We start from the raw sequence: 16,432 nt of genomic DNA, 5'->3' as shown, positions 1-16,432 counted from the left end.
CCTGAGGTTGTACCCTCTTCACAACTGTCTTAGTGTGTTTGGACCATGGTAGTTCATTGGTGATGTGGGCACCAAGGAATTTGAAGCTCTCAACCTACTCCACTTCAGCCCCGTCGATGAGAATGGGGGCATGCTCGGCCCTCCGTTTCCTGTAGTCCATGATAATTTCCTTTGTCTTGATCACGTTGAGGGAGAAGTTGTTATCCAGACTGCCAGGTGTCTGACATTCTCCCTATAGGCTATCTCATCGTTGTCGTCAGCAAAGTTAATGATGATGTTGGAGTCGTGCTTGGCCACCCAGTCATGGGTGAACAGGGAGTAGAGGAGGGGACTAAGCATGCACCCCTGAGGGGCCCCTGTGTTGAGGATCAGCATGGCAGATGTGTTGTTGTCTACCCTTACCACCTGGGGTCTGCCCGTCAGGAAGTCCAGTATCCAGTTGCAGAGGGAGGTGTTTAGTCCCAGGGTCCTTAGTTTAGTGATGAGCTTTGTGGTCACTATGGTGTTGAACACTGAGTTGTAGTCAATGAACAGCATTCTCACATAGGTGTTCCTTTTGTCCAGGTGGGAAAGGGCAGTGTGGAGAGCGATTGAGATTGCATCATCTGTGGACCTGTTGGGGCGGTATGCAAATTGTAGTGGGTCTAGGGTTTCCGGCATGATGGTGTTAATGTGAGCCATGACCAACCTTTCAAAGCACTTCATGACTACTGACATGAGTGCTAAGGGGCGGTAGTCATTTACAGTGAGGGAAAAAAGTATTTGATCCCCTGCTGATTTTGTACGTTTGCCCACTGACAAAAAAATGATCAGTCTATAATTTTAATGGTAGGTTTATTTGAACAGTGAGAGACAGAATAACAACAAAAAAATCAAGAAAAACACATGTCAAAAATGTTATAAATTGATTTACATTTTAATGAGGGAAATAAGTACATTTTCCTCAACGGTGGAAAATGTGAAAAGCCTTGCAACATCACTTCTCAAGTTTGTTAATACCAATAGAAGTTTTGAATTTACCTGATGCGCGGGAGTGCTAATTTTGTGTGTTTACCATTCACTGCTTTCTGAAAACCAACTGCTCACTGTCCTTGTAGTGCCTCCATCCTTTCATGGAAGTTTGTGTCAATTGCAGGTGTATGCTACAACTCTTTAAATGTGATAAAGAATATACACTGCTAAAAAAAATAAAGGGAACACTTAAACAACACAATGTAACTCCAAGTCAATCACACTTCTGTGAAATCAAACTGTCCACTTAGGAAGCAACACTGATTGACAATAAATTTCACATGCTGTTGTGCAAATGGAATAGACAACAGGTGGAAATTATAGGCAATTAGCAAGACACCCCCAATAAAGGAGTGGTTCTGCAGGTGGGGACCACAGACCACTTCTCAGTTCCTATGCTTCCTGGCTGATGTTTTGGTCACTTTTGAATGCTGGCGGTGCTTTCACTCTAGTGGTAGCATGAGACGGAGTCTACAACCCACACAAGTGGCTCAGGTAGTGCAGCTCATCCAGGATGGCACATCAATGCGAGCTGTGGCAAGAAGGTTTGCTGTGTCTGTCAGCGTAGTGTCCAGAGCATGGAGGCGCTACCAGGAGACAGGCCAGTACATCAGGAGGCGTGGAGGAAGCCGTAGGAGGGCAACAACCCAGCAGCAGGACCGCTACCTCCGCCTTTGTGCAAGGTGGAGCAGGAGAAGCACTGCCAGAGCCCTGCAAAATGACCTCCTGCAGGCCACAAATGTGCATGTGTCTGCTCAAACGGTCAGAAACAGACTCCATGAGGGTGGTATGAGGGCCTGATGTCCACAGGTGGGGTTTGTGCTTACAGCCCAACACCGTGCAGGACGTTTGGCATTTGCCAGAGAACACCAAGATTGGCAAATTCGCCACTGGCGCCCTGTGCTCTTCACAGATGAAAGCAGGTTCACACTGAGCACGTGACAGATGTGACAGAGTCTGGAGACGCCGTGGAGAACGTTCTGCTGCCTGCAACATCCTCCAGCATGACCGGTTTGGCGGTGGGTCAGTCATGGTGTGGGGTGGTATTTCTTTGGGGGGCCGCACAGCCCTCCATGTGCTCGCCAGAGGTAGCCTGACTGCCATTAGGTACCGAGATGAGATCATCAGACCCCTTGTGAGACCATATGCTGGTGCGGTTGGCCCTGGGTTCCTCCTAATCCAAGACAATGCTAGACCTCATGTGGCTGGAGTGTGTCAGCAGTTCCTGCAAGAGGAAGGCATTGATGCTATGGACTGACCCGCCCGTTCCCCAGACCTGAATCCAATTGAGCACATCTGGGACATCATGTCTCGCTCCATCCACCAACGTCACATTGCACCACAGACTGTCCAGGAGTTGGCGGATGCTTTAGTCCAGGTCTGGGAGGAGATCCCTCAGGAGACCATCCGCCACCTCATCAGGAGCATGCCCAGGCGTTGTAGAGAGGTCATACAGGCACGTGGAGGCCACACACACTACTGAGCCTCATTTTGACTGGTTTTAAGGACATTACATCAAAGTTGGATCAGCCTGTAGTGTGGTTTTCCACTTTAATTTTGAGTGTGACTCCAAATCCAGACCTCCATGGGTTGATAAATTGAATTTCCATTGATTATTTTTGTGTGATTTTGTTGTCAGCACATTCAACTATGTAAAGAAAAAAGTATTTAATAAGATTATTTCTTTCATTCAGATCTAGGATGTGTTGTTTAAGTGTTCCCTTTATTTTTTTGAGCAGTATATTTTCCCCTATGGCTGCTCTATGGCACGGTCACAGTACATTCTCAACTGGTGGACCGCAGGTCATAATCCCGACCCAGAATGGGTAAAACAAGGACTGGGGGGGGGGCATTCGGTCGGGTTTTGACTCCTGGTATCATATGAACACACATAAGCCATGGAGAATGTCTTGAATTGCATGAAATTAGCTTTAACTGCTACATTTTCCCTTCGCTCCATGGCCTAATGTGTAGAATTGCAGAAAATTGGCCCCAATGTTTTTTTCTTCTCTCTGCCAACAAGTCAACTCATTCATTGAATCAGATGGCTCATTCATCACAAAACCGACTGTTATTGCCAACTACTTTAATGATTTATTCTTTGGCAAGATTAGCAAACTTTGACATGCCAGCAACAAACGCTGACACTACACATCCAAGTATAGCTGACCAAATTATGAAAGACAAGATTTGTAATTTTGAATTCCATAAAGTGAGTGTGGAAGATGTGAAAACATGATTGGTGTCTATCAACAGTGACAAGCCACCGGAGTCTGACAACTTGGATGGAAAATTGGAGGATAATAGCGGACGATATTGCCACTCCTATCTTCAATTTACTAGAAAGTGTGTGGCCTCAGGCTTGGAGGGAAGCAAAAGTCATTCCGCCACCTAAGAATAGTAAAGCCCCCTTTACTAGCTCAAATAGCCGACCAATCAGCCTTTTACCAACCATTAGTAAATTGCCATTGGCTCAGAACAGGGCAGCACGTCTGGCCCTTGGATGAACACAGAGAGCAAACATTAATAATCAGCATGTTAATCTTTCCTGGCTCAAAATGGAGGAGAGATTGACTTCATCACTACTTGCATTTGTGAGAGTTATTGACATGTTGAAAGCACCGAGCTGTCTGTTTAAACCACTAGCACACAGTACTACATAGAGCCATGACTACATGGAACTCTATTCCACATTGGGTAACTGATGCAAGCAGTAGAATCAGATTTAAAATCCAGATAGAAGTACACCTTATGGAATAGCAGGGACTGTGAAGCAAACACAAAAACATAGGGGCAGACATGCATACACACACGATAACGTATGCACTATACCCACAAGGATTTTGTATTGTACATATGTGGTAGTGGAGTAGGGGCCTGAGAGAGCACACTTAGTGTGTTGTGAAATCTGTTATGAATGTAATGTTTTTAAAATGGTAGAACTGCCTTAATTTTGACAGACCCCTGCCTTGGCAGCAGCTTATGGGGATCCATAATAAATACAAATACAATTCAGAGTTTATTAGTCACATGCACAGGGTCGCAGATGTAATTGCAGGGTACAGTGAAATTCTTATGTTCCAAGCGTCAACAGTGCAGGTCAAAGAGATGTGAGTGAAACAATAATAATAGTAATAATACTAAGTAAAATAATGGAAAAAATATAAAACGGCATATATATATATATACATATACAGTGCATTTGGAAAGTATTCAGATCCTTTGACTTTTTCCACATTTTATTATGTTACAGCCTTATTCTAAAATGGATTAAATAATTTTCTTCCCTCCTCAATCTACACAAAATACCCTATAATGTCATTTTAGAAATGAAGGATTAGAAATAAAAAAACAGAAATACCTTATTTACATACAGTATCTCACAAAAGTGAGTACACCCCTCACATTTTTGTAAATATTTGAGTATATCTTTTCATGTGACAACACTGAAGAAATGATACTTTGAGGGGTGTACTCACTTTTGTGAGTTACTGTAGGTATTCAGACCCTTTGCCATGAAACTCAAAATTGAGCTCAGGTGCATCCTGTTTCCATTGATGATCCTTGAGATGTTTCTACAACTTGATTGGAGTCCATCTGTAGCAAATTCAACTGATTGAACATGATTTGGAAAGGCACACACCTGTCTATAAAAGGTCCCAGAGTTGACAGTGCATGTCAGAGCAAAAAGCCATGAGGTTGAACAAATTGTCTGTAGAGCTCTGAGACAGGACTGTATCGAGGCACAGATCCGGGAAGGGTAACCATCACTCTTAAATGGAAGAAGTTTGGAACCACCAAGAATCTTCCAAGAGATGGCTGCGTGGCCAAACTGAGCAATGAGGGGAGAAGGGCCTTGGTCAGGGAGGTGACTCTCTGATTGAGGTCTCTCTGATTGAGCTCCAGAGTTCCTCTGTGGAGATGGGAGAACCTTCCAGAAGGACAATTATCTCTGCAGCACTCCACCAATCAGGCCTTTATAGTGGAGTGGCCAGACAGAAGCCACTCCTCTGTAAAAGGCACGACAGCTCGCTTGGAGTTTGCCAAAAGGCAGCTAAAGGACTCTCAGAACATGAGAAACAAGATTCGGTTCAAAACAGACGCCTCACAAGTCCTCAACTGGCAGCTTCATTAAATAGTACCCGCAAAACACCAGTCTCAACGTCAACAGTGAAGAGGCAACTCTGGGATGCTGGCCTTCGTGGCAGAGTTCCTCTGTTCAGTGTCTGTGTTATTTTGCCCATCTTAATCTTTTATTTTTATTGGCCAGTCTGAGATATGGCTTTTCCTTTGCAACTCTGCCTAGAAGGCCAGCATCCCAGAGTCGCCTCTTCACTGTTGACATTAAGACTGGTGTTTTCCAGGTTCTATTTAATGAAGCTGCCAGTTGAGGACTTGTGAGGCGCCTGTTTCTCAAACTAGATACTCTAATGTACTTGCCCTCTTGCTCAGTTGTGCACCGGGGCCTCCCACTCCTCTTTCTATTCTGGTTAGAACCAGTTTGTGCGGTTCTGTGATGGGAGTAGAACACAGCGTTGTACGAGATCTTCAATTTATTGGCAATTTCTCGGATGGAATAGCCTTCATTTATCAGAACAAGAATAGACTGACGAGTTTCAGAAGAAAGTTCTTTGTTTCTGGACATTTTGAGTCTGTAATCAAACCCACAAATGCTGATGCTCCAGATACTCAACTAGTCCAAAGAAGGCCTGTTTTATTGCTTCTTTAATCAGAACAACAGTTTTCAGCTGTGCTAATATAATCGCAAAACCGTTTCCTAATGATCAATTAACCTTGGATTAACTAACACAACGTGCCATTGGAACACAGGAGTGATGGTTGCTGATAATGGGCCTCTGTACGCCTATGTAGATATCAGCCATTTCCAGCTTCAATAGTCATTTACAACATTAACAATGTCTACACTGTATTTCTGAACAATATGATGTTATTGTAATGGACAAAAGATGTGCTTTTCTTTCAAAAACAAGGACATTTCTAAGTGACCCCAAACTTTTGAACGGTAGTGTATATAAACTCAGCAAAAAAGAAACGTCCCTTTTTCAGGACCTTGTCTTTCAAAGATAATTCGTAAAAATCGAAATAACTTCACAGATCTTCCTTGTAAAGGATTTAAACACTGTTTCCCATGCTTGTTCAATGAACCATAAGCAATTGATGAACATGCACCTGTTGTCACGTTCGTCGTAAAGATGGGACCAAGGCGCAGCGGGAATGTGTATGCTGAACTTCTTTTATTTAATGAGAAGAAAACGAAACAAAACACTTAATCAAAACAACGACGACGACGAAAAACAGTCCTGTGAGACATACAGCTACACATGGAACAACTACCCACAAATCCCAATGACAAACACCCCTATTAAATAGGACCTTCAATTAGAGGCAACGAGGAACAGCTGCCTCCAATTGAAGGTCAACCCAACAAACTAAGCATAGAAATAGAAAAACTACACACAGACATAGAAATAGACTAACATAGAACATTACCCCCCCAAAAAACGAAACACATAAAACAAACACCCCCTGCCACGCCCTGACCAACGTACAATAACAAACAACCCCTTTTACTGGTCAGGACGTGACACCTGTGGAACGGTCATTAAGACACAAACAGCTTACAGACGGTAGGCAATTAAGGTCACAGTTCGGAAAACTTAGGAACCTAAAGAGGCCTTTCTACTGACTCTGAAAAACACCAAAAGAAAGATGCCCAGGTTCCCTGCTCATCTGCGTGAACGTGTCTTAGGCATGCTGCAAGAAGGCATGAGGACTGCCAGGGCAATAAATTGCAATGTCCATACTGTGAGACGCCTAAGACAGCGCTACAGGGAGACAGGACGGACAGCTGATTGTCCTTGCAGTGGCAGACCACATGTAACAACCTCACAGGATCGGTACATCCGAACATCACACCTGTGGGACAGGTAGAGGATGGCAACAACAACTGCCTGAGTTACACCAGGAACACCCCTTAATCACTCCAACAGTGCTCAGCCTGTCCGCAATAGGCGGAGAGAGGCTGGACTGAGGGCTTGTAGGCTTATTGTAAGGCAGGTCCTCATCAGACATCACCGGCAACCACGTTGCCTATGGGCACAAACCCACCGTCGCTGGACCAGACAGGACTGGCAAAAAGTGCTCTTCACTGACAAGTCGCGGTTTTGTCTCACCAAGGGTGATGGTCGGATTCGTGTTTATCGTCGAAGGAATGAGCGTTACACCGAGGCCTGTACTCTGGAGCGGTATCGATTTGGAGATGGAGGGTCCATCATGGTCTGGGGCGGTGTGTCACAGCATCATCGGACTGAGCTTGTTGTCATTGCAGGCAATCTCAACGCTGTGCGTTACAGGGAAGACATCCTCCTCCCTCATGTGGTACCCTTCCTGCAGGCTCATCCTGACATGACCCTCCAGCATGACAATGCCACCAGCCATACTGCTCGTTCTGTGTGTGATTTCCTGCAAGACAGGAATGTCAGTGTTCTGCCATGGCCAGCAAAAAGCTCGGATCTCAATCCCATAGAGCACGTCTGGGACCTGTTGGAACGGAGAGCAATGGCTAGGGCCATTCCCCCCAGAAATGTCCGGGAACTTGCAGGTGCCTTGGTGGAAGAGTGGGGTAACATCTCACAGCAAGAACTAGCAAATCTGGTGCAGTCCATGAGGAGGAGATGCACTGCAGTACTTAATGCAGCTGGTGGCCACACCAGATACTGACTGTTACTTTTGATTTTGCCCCCCCCCCTTTGTTCAGGGACACATTATTCCATTTCTGTTAGTCACATGTCTGTGGAACTTGTTCAGTTTATGTCTCAGTTGTTTAATCTTGTTATGTTCATACAAATATTTACACTTGTTAAGTTTGCTGAAAATAAACACAGTTGACAGTGAGAGGATATTTCTTTTTTGGCTTAGTTCATAAGCTCCTTGAAAGCGGCAGCTCTAGCCTTTACCTCGGTGCGGATGTTGCCTGTAATCCATGGCTTCTGCTTAGGGAATGTACGTACGGTCACTGTGGGTACGACGACATCGTCTATGCACTTGAAGCTGGTGACTGAGGTTGTCTACTCCTCAATGCCATTAGATGAATCTCGGGAACATATTCCAGTCTGTGCTTGCAAAACAGTCTTGTAGCGTAGCATCCGCGTCATCTGACCACTTCCGTATTGAGCGAGTCACTGATACTTCCTGCTTTGGTTAGGATTTGTTGTTATTCAACGACAGATGACTAGTTGTCATGCAATTTTTTTTGCTTGAGAAATATTGCACCAAACATCTTAGACGTAAAATTGCATTACTAAGACCTCCTTGGCAAAAATATCAAAATAAATGACTGATTTCTTGATTTATCTTAGATTGACGAACTATTTTGAGAAAGTGTTACGAAGTATGTTGTTGATACGGTGTCTCAAGAGGTGCAAACAGTAATATTGCCACTTTCTTTCTTGTTTTTCAAGCTAATGTCTTTTTAAATGTGAAGCCATCGGAACGCATGGCCCAGACATGTGAGGGGGCTGAGCAGTCGAACCATGGGGACATGCCTTCCCTTTCGGAGGGGCAGTGTACCGAACCTTGCTATATGAGCCACATTACAATTCCTACCAAGTGGGTTAACTCTATTGGCGCAGTGCATAGGGTGTTTGCCTTTCATGCCAGATACCTGGGTTTGCTTCCCTGTCCCACCGTTTGCTATAATATTCTTCCCATAATATTCTTCCCACCAAGCCCATTCCCACTGTGGATGGGCTTGGGCATAAGTATCTCACAAAGCCTAAATATACACTACATGACCATAAGTATGTGGACACATGCTCGTCGACCATCTCATTCCAAAATCATGGGCATTAATATGGAGTTGGTCCACCATTTGCTGCTATAACAGCCTCCACACTTCTGGGAAGGCTTTCCACTAGATGTTGGAACATTTCTGCAGGGACTTCCTTCCATTCGCCCACAAGAGCATCAGTGAGGTCGGGCGAACAGGCCTGGCTCACAGTCTGCGTTCCTATTCATCCCAAAGGTGTTTGATGGGGTTGAGGTCAGGGCTCTGTGCAGGCCAGTCAAGTTCTTCCACACCGATCTCGACAAACCCTTTCTGTATGGATCTCTCTTTTTGCACGGGGCATTGTCATGCTGAAACTGGAAGGGGCCTTCCTCAAACTGTTGCCACAAAGTTGGAAGCACAGAATTGTCTAGAATGTCATTATATGCTGTAGCGTTAAGATTTCTCTTCACTGGAACTAAGGGCCTAGCATGAAAAACAGCCCCAGACCATTATTCCTCATCCACCAAACTTTACAGTTGGCACTATGCATTTGGGCAGGTAGCGTTCTTCTGGCGTCCACCAAACCCAGATTCGTCTGTCGGACTGCCAGATGGTGGAGCATGATTCATCACTCCAGAGAATGACTTTCCACTACTCCAGAGTCCAATGGCAGTGAGCTTTTCACTACCTTAGCTGATGCTTGTGCGGCTACTCAGCCATGGAAACCCATTTCATGAAGATCCCGATGAACAGTTATTGTGCTGTTGTTGCTTCCAGAGGCAGTTTGGAACTCGGTAGTGAGTGTTGCAACCGAGGACAGACGGTTTTTACATGTTACACGAACTTGTGTGGCCTACCGCTTCGCGGCTGAGCCGTTGTGGCTCAGTTCACAACAACAGCACTTACAGTTGACCGGGGCAGCTCTAGCAGGGCAGAACTTTGACGGACTGACTTGTTGGGAAGGTGGCATCCTATGACCTGTCCACGTTGAAAGCCACTGAGCTCTTCAGTAAGGCCATTCTACTGCCAATGTTTGTCTGTGGAGATTGCATGGTTGTGTGCTCGATTTGTATACACCTGTCAGCAATGGGTGTGGCTGAAATAGTCGAATCCACTAATTTGAAGGGGCGTCCACGCTGTTCCGGGGACACAGAAAAAACAAAATATGTCCAGTTCTTGTTATTCTCACTGATTATTCTTGAGACTAAAAAAAGATCTTCCATGTAACTCCATTGGTCCGACTTAAAAACGATCCAGAACTAGGCTTGGTTTTACTAGATTCCACCGTAACGCTACTTCTTTTGTTTCCTTTCTCATTCTCACGCTCATCTTTTCCAGCAACTTTCAAATATACATTTTTTACTTCAGCCATATAATGGTGTATGCCACCTACTGTACAGGTGGATAATAAAGATCCCAAAAGTAAAACATGTGGGATAATATTTTATTTTTATTTTATTCATATTACATTTACAAAATCAAAAAAATCCATACAAACTGTCAATATCAACATTTTTATGAAACTAAATCAGCCTGCTTTTCTGTTCTAATCAGGTCCCTCCACAGACTAAGAAGGATCCTGTGATGGCGGGACATTTCCTGGTGACAGTAATTCTTGTAGTGCTTCTGCCGTTAAGTCTTGGAGGCCCAAAAACTTCTCGGCTGCAGATATGATGTCCAACTTCTTGGAATTCTTGGACACTTGTGCAGTACAATTAATAACTGTGGCTAAGTAGAATTCTTGCCACCAACTAAATGTTGAATATTTGGGGCACACAATCATCGAAGCTTTGCAGATTTTGTTGTGAGGATACAGAATCAATAGACCATTTATTTTGGTATTGCCCTCAGGTAGCCTGTTTCTGGACTCAGTTTCAGGAATGGCTGAAAATGCATAACACGGGTCTAAAATTGACCCTAGAAATAGTACTGTTGTGAGATCTGGAGAGACCGGGTCAGTCAATTCCTAATATACTAATACTCTTAGTAAAAGTATTTATCTTCAACTCGCAGTCTGTGGATTCTATTCGATTAGATAGATTGAAATTGTATGTTGAAAGATAAATAGTTGAAAGATATTTGGTGCATAGAAATCCGAAGAGGGTTTGCCAGCAGAGATAGGTGGGATAGGCTGAGGGAAGCTGAGGGTTGGGATGTGGAATTGGAGAGTGGAGTTGCTGGGTGGGGAATAGAATCACGGTCAAAGATAAAAGTATAAAAAATAAAGTCACAATAAAACATAACAAAAAGTAAGTTTGAATGACACTGAGGGGCAGTGTTTTTACAGCTAATGCTGGTTTGCCTGTGGCTGATGCCATGCAGGTGTTTGTACACATGCATATACACACACTCTTATTCAAATGCATAAATGTGCACCTACACGGACACACACACATGTAAATAGTGCCATACATGCACTCAAACATATTCAGTTGGCCTTGCTGTTATGATTTTTGTTGTCCTTGATGTATTTTGTTTTTTCCATTGTTGTTTTCTGTTTTCTGTTTTCCTTTGTCTTTCTCTCTTTTCTCTTTTGTTCATTTTATTGGTTATTTGGGGGGGGGGGGGGGGTCGTGGGGGTGAGGAATGGATTTGTATTTATTTTTTATGTTGCTTTCTCAGGGGGGGTGGGGGGACTGTGGGAGGCGTCTGGAATGGTTGAGGGGCAGCTCTTGGGAACTGTGGGGGAGATCTTGGAGGGCTGGTGGCCTGGCGGTTGGGAGTTTGGGCAAGTGGCTGATGGATCACTGGTTCGGGTCCCCGTTTTTGGCCTTGTGGGGGATCTGTCGACGTGCCCTTGAGCAGGGCGTTGGCCCTGGTTGCTTCTGTGTGTTGCTCTGGATGGGAATCTGTTGGACGACTCACTCTCCTTTTTCTCTGTAGATACACATGATTTTAGACCTTTTTGTTCCATTCTTGGACTTCACTGTTGTCCACTCATTTTTCTGGCTAACTGTACTCGACGTGCTTTCAGCTAAAAAAGACACTTCTGCTTCCGCCATCTCCCAGTGCCACCTATCACCTCAAAGAACGGTGTTGCAGTTCGGAAAGGCTTGTATATATTTATATATTTCAAAATGGCATGCTGTTGGTCAGATTTTTTTTTTGTTTACCATTCACATCATGTTTTGTTTTCTATTCCCGTTGTGATTGGTCCCTGAATTTAGGCCAGTTTGAAATATGTAAACCCTCCTTCAGTTCTTGGTCTGTATCACCTTGAGTTGATGATGAAGGCTGATGCTCCAGTCCACCTCCACTCTTTCAGGTGAGGTGATATAATACAAAGTATCGGCTCAAATTATACAAATGTAACAACTCTTAAAATACATATAATTTTGCCATTATCTGGGTGAATTATTTGTTAGGCGCACAGTGCTACCAAATCAATCAAATGTATTTAGGAAGCCCTTTTAACATCAGCAGAGTGCCTGTACAGAAACCCAGCCTAAAACCCCAAACAGCAAGCAATGTAGATGTAGAAGCACGGTGGCTAGGAAAAACTACCTAGAAAGGCATGAACCTTGGAAGAAACCTAGAGGGGAACCAGGCTCTGAAGTGTTCCACACCACTACCAAATCAAAATTACTAATCACAGCAAAAGTAGCTAGCAGCATATGCGACCAAAATGTTGTTGATTTTATTTTGGGGCATTTCAACTTAGCTTCAACAAAAAACAAAAAACATAATATTCCACACTGCTTCTCTGTATGTGGAGTTCTCCCTATAGCACTGCATTTCAATTATTTTGGGGAAAAAGTGCGTCCTGTAGATGACACAGCCCTTAATCTTAAATCCAGGTGCACTGTGGCTTACTCTGTTCTCATACTCCAGCCTCTCTGTGAGCTGTTTTTATGTGTGTGTCTCAGGGGATTGGGAATAAAGGGGGTGAGGGGAGAAAATAATGTCTTACGGGAGAACCAAGGTAAAGTTTGTAGCATGTAGACTTTGTTGAACTAATCCTCTTATATCCCTTTATATCCTCACCTCTAACTTCCCTGTTCTGTCTCCTGTGTCCCCTCCTGCAGAGCAGTTCCAGTGGGTCTCCCAGAGGCACCGGGGTTACCCCTTTAGCAGCACCATGTATGTGAACAGCCTCATCGCTGCTAGGATCAGCTCCTGCTGTGAGTACCGCTATGCCCTGGGCTTCCAGCAGGGCAAGAAGAGCTGCTTCAGACTCACCTGGCTGGCTGGAGGGACGCCCTGCTATAGGTGAACATTCAACCCATAGATAGACAATATATTGATATTATATATATGATTCAACCTCTCTCAGATGATGGAGTAAGACTACAAATTAATATAATGTCAGCGCAACTTCTTCACTTACAAATTATTGTCAGTTTAGGTAAGCATGCAACCTAGTTTAAGCTTATTTATAGCCATTTGTTGGATTTTTCTGTTCCATTTCTCAAACAATAAACACACACAAAACCAATCAATCAATAAATAGTCAGTCAAAATTGCTTATATATGATAGGATATTTCCGCTTAAAGGGATACTTCGGGATTTTGCCATACTAGCAGATACACATAGACTTCCAGTCATTGCGCTAACACTATTTAGCATTGGCTCGCAAACCTACCTCTAACTTCCTTCATACAGAGACATAAAAATGGTATCCACTAGTTCATCTGACTCTGAGGAAGTAGATAAAAGGCCTCGTTGCCAAAATCCCAAAGTATCCCTTTATCCTCTAGCCTACACATCAATGTCACCGTTAACCAAAGCCATGGCTATAACAATGTTATAGCCATGGCTTTGGTTAACGGTGACATTGATGACGGTGACATTATGTTTACTATAAAAACCTGAATACAGACTGACAGAAAGCAAGAAGATCCATGTCTTATGGCAGTGAGCAATGACTTCACCCACTGTGTTCCTATTGACCGACCTACAGCGGAAATATTCCAAGTCATGTTCAAAAGGTATTTTTCATTATTTTCAGATGTACAAGTTTCCGAAACAAATACAGCTCCTACCAGCAGCTGAACAATGGCACACAAGAGAACCTCAGTCTGCCTCCAGACCAGAACCCTGGCAATGGTATAAAGCATTGAATAAAAGGCTGTCTCAAAGTCATCAACTTTCCTACTCATTCATCAACAATTCCTGTTTTTAATGTTCTGTATAGTCATCATTTCAGAAACAAACCCGCTGCCTCTCAGAAGTCTCTGTTTTAGCATACTGTAGGCTATTTAAGAAACAAAGCACAGCAAACATTTTGAAAGTTATTTATTAAATAAATGACACATTCAATTGTGTTATTTATTTTATTGTTCTAATTGCATGCTATGTGTATGAATGGATTGAATATCTTGTCCCCCTAAGTTAGTTTTTTTTATCGCTTTGATACTACTTCACAAGTATGTGCTGAATTTTGAAAAGTCGTACAAAACTCCAAACTGGTAACACTTGTAGTCTTAGATTCAAAACCTTTCAATGTGCATTCATTTTGTTTGTAGATATCTTTCACCACACAACCATTTATCCAGAACATAATTTTACTGTAAAATATAATGAGAACATTGAATTATTCACCAAACACAACATAATGATATCTTCTCAATTTAGTTATTTTAACAACCAGTTAATCCAATAGCAAAAAATGTAAGATACTGTACATGTTTCAAAATTGCCCTTCGAATGTCGTATGCTACAGTACTGTAAATTACAGTACATTACACTGTTTTTTCGATTAGGCAATACACTTGCACTACCCATTACAATTGACTGAACATCACTGTTCCATGTGTGATCGAAGGTTAGATCAATGAATGTAATCCAATGAAAAGAAATGAAAGAAACAATGTTTAGCAGGCACTAGTTTACATCAAGCTTGTCTTGATCATTTGGCCACAGGTTCTCATCATGCTCTTGGGGAAAAACATTTTGGCATGGCGAATCCAAGCCTGACATACAGTAGGTCTGGATTGAAATCATTGCATGCCTCCTCCATGGCCTGAAGGAGGGTGGTACGCTCATGAGGATAGCAATCATGCATCTTCCACCTGTATTGTAATTGTGTATTGTACTTGTGAAAATAGTACCAAAAAAAAAACCGGTATTTGTTACATACAGTATGTTTACATTTACAGTACAGTACATTGTATGATGGCGCCGGAGAAGATGGCTGACGTTTTACGTGCTCCTAACCGAATGTGTTTTTTGTTTGTTTTTTTGCGTTGTTTGTAACTTCTTTTTTTTTAACTTATTCTGTTCATAATGTTGCTGCTACCGTCTCTTATGACCGAAAATAACTTCTGGACATCATAACAGCGAATACTCACCACGAACTGGCAGAAGATCTTTTTTCCTTTAAATGAGTCCAACGAGCCCGACATCAAGGACATACTGCTTTCCTGGGAACTGGCTCAAATCCCCGTCATTTGCATGAAGAGAAGACGGAGAAAAAGAGGACGGCGGTCGGGCTGCCTTCTGAGAATTCTAAGGCGATCAAATAAACCCCCACTGCCTTCCGTTCTACTAGCTAACATGCAATCATTGGAAAATAAAATCGACAACCTACGAGGACATTAAAAACGGTAATATCTTATGCTTCACGGAGTCGTGGCTGAACAACAACATTATCAACATACAGCTGGCTGGTTATACGCTGTATCGGCAGGACAGAACAGCGGTGTCTGGCAAGACAAGGGGGGTCGGACTATGTATATTTGTAAACAACAGCTAGTGCACGATATCTAAGGAAGTCTCGAGGTTTTGCTCGCCAAAGGTGGAGTATATCATGATAAGCTGTAGACCACACTATCTACCTAGAGAATTTTCATCTGTATATTTCGTAGCTGTCTACATACCACCACAGACCGATGCTGCCACTAAGACCGCACTCAATGAGATATATTCCGCCATAAGCAAACAAAAAAACTGCTCATCTAGAGGCCGGGGACTTTAATGCAGGGAAACTTAAATCCGTTTTACCAAATTTCTATCAGCATGTTAAATGTGCAACCAGAAGGAAAAAACTCTACACCACCTTTACTCCACACACAGAGACGAGTACCAAGCTCTCCCTCGCCCTCCATTTGGCAAATCTGACCATAATTCTATCCTACTGATTCCTTACAAGCAACAATTAAAGCAGGAAGCACCAGTGACTCGGTCAATAAAAAAGTGATCAGATGAAGGCGATGCTAAGCTAAAGGACTGTTTTGCTAGCACAGACTGGAATATGTTCCGGGATTCAAGGCACTTAACCCACTGTTCCTAGTCCGTCATTGAAAATAAACATTTGTTCTTAACTGACTCGCCTAGTTAAACAAAGGGAAAATCAATAAAAATAATTACAATTATTCCGATGGCATTGAGGAGTACACCACATCAGTCATTGGCTTTATCAATAAGTGCATCGATGATGTCGTCCACACAGTGACTGTACGTACATACCCCAACCAGAAGCCATGGATTACAGGCAACATCCACACTGAGCTGTTGGGTAGAGCTGCCGCTTTCAAGGAGTGGGACTCTAACCCGGAAGCTTAGAAGAAATCCCGCTCTGCCCTCCGATGAACCATAAAACAGGCAAAGCGCCAATACAGGACTAAGATCAAATCGTACTACACCTGCTCCGACACTCGTCGGATGTGGCAGGGCTTTCAAACCATTACAGA

Source organism: Salmo salar, chromosome ssa24, assembly GCF_905237065.1.
Source record: "Salmo salar chromosome ssa24, Ssal_v3.1, whole genome shotgun sequence".
NCBI classification, from domain to species: domain Eukaryota; kingdom Metazoa; phylum Chordata; class Actinopteri; order Salmoniformes; family Salmonidae; genus Salmo; species Salmo salar.
Note: the sequence above shows the minus strand (reverse complement) of the source record.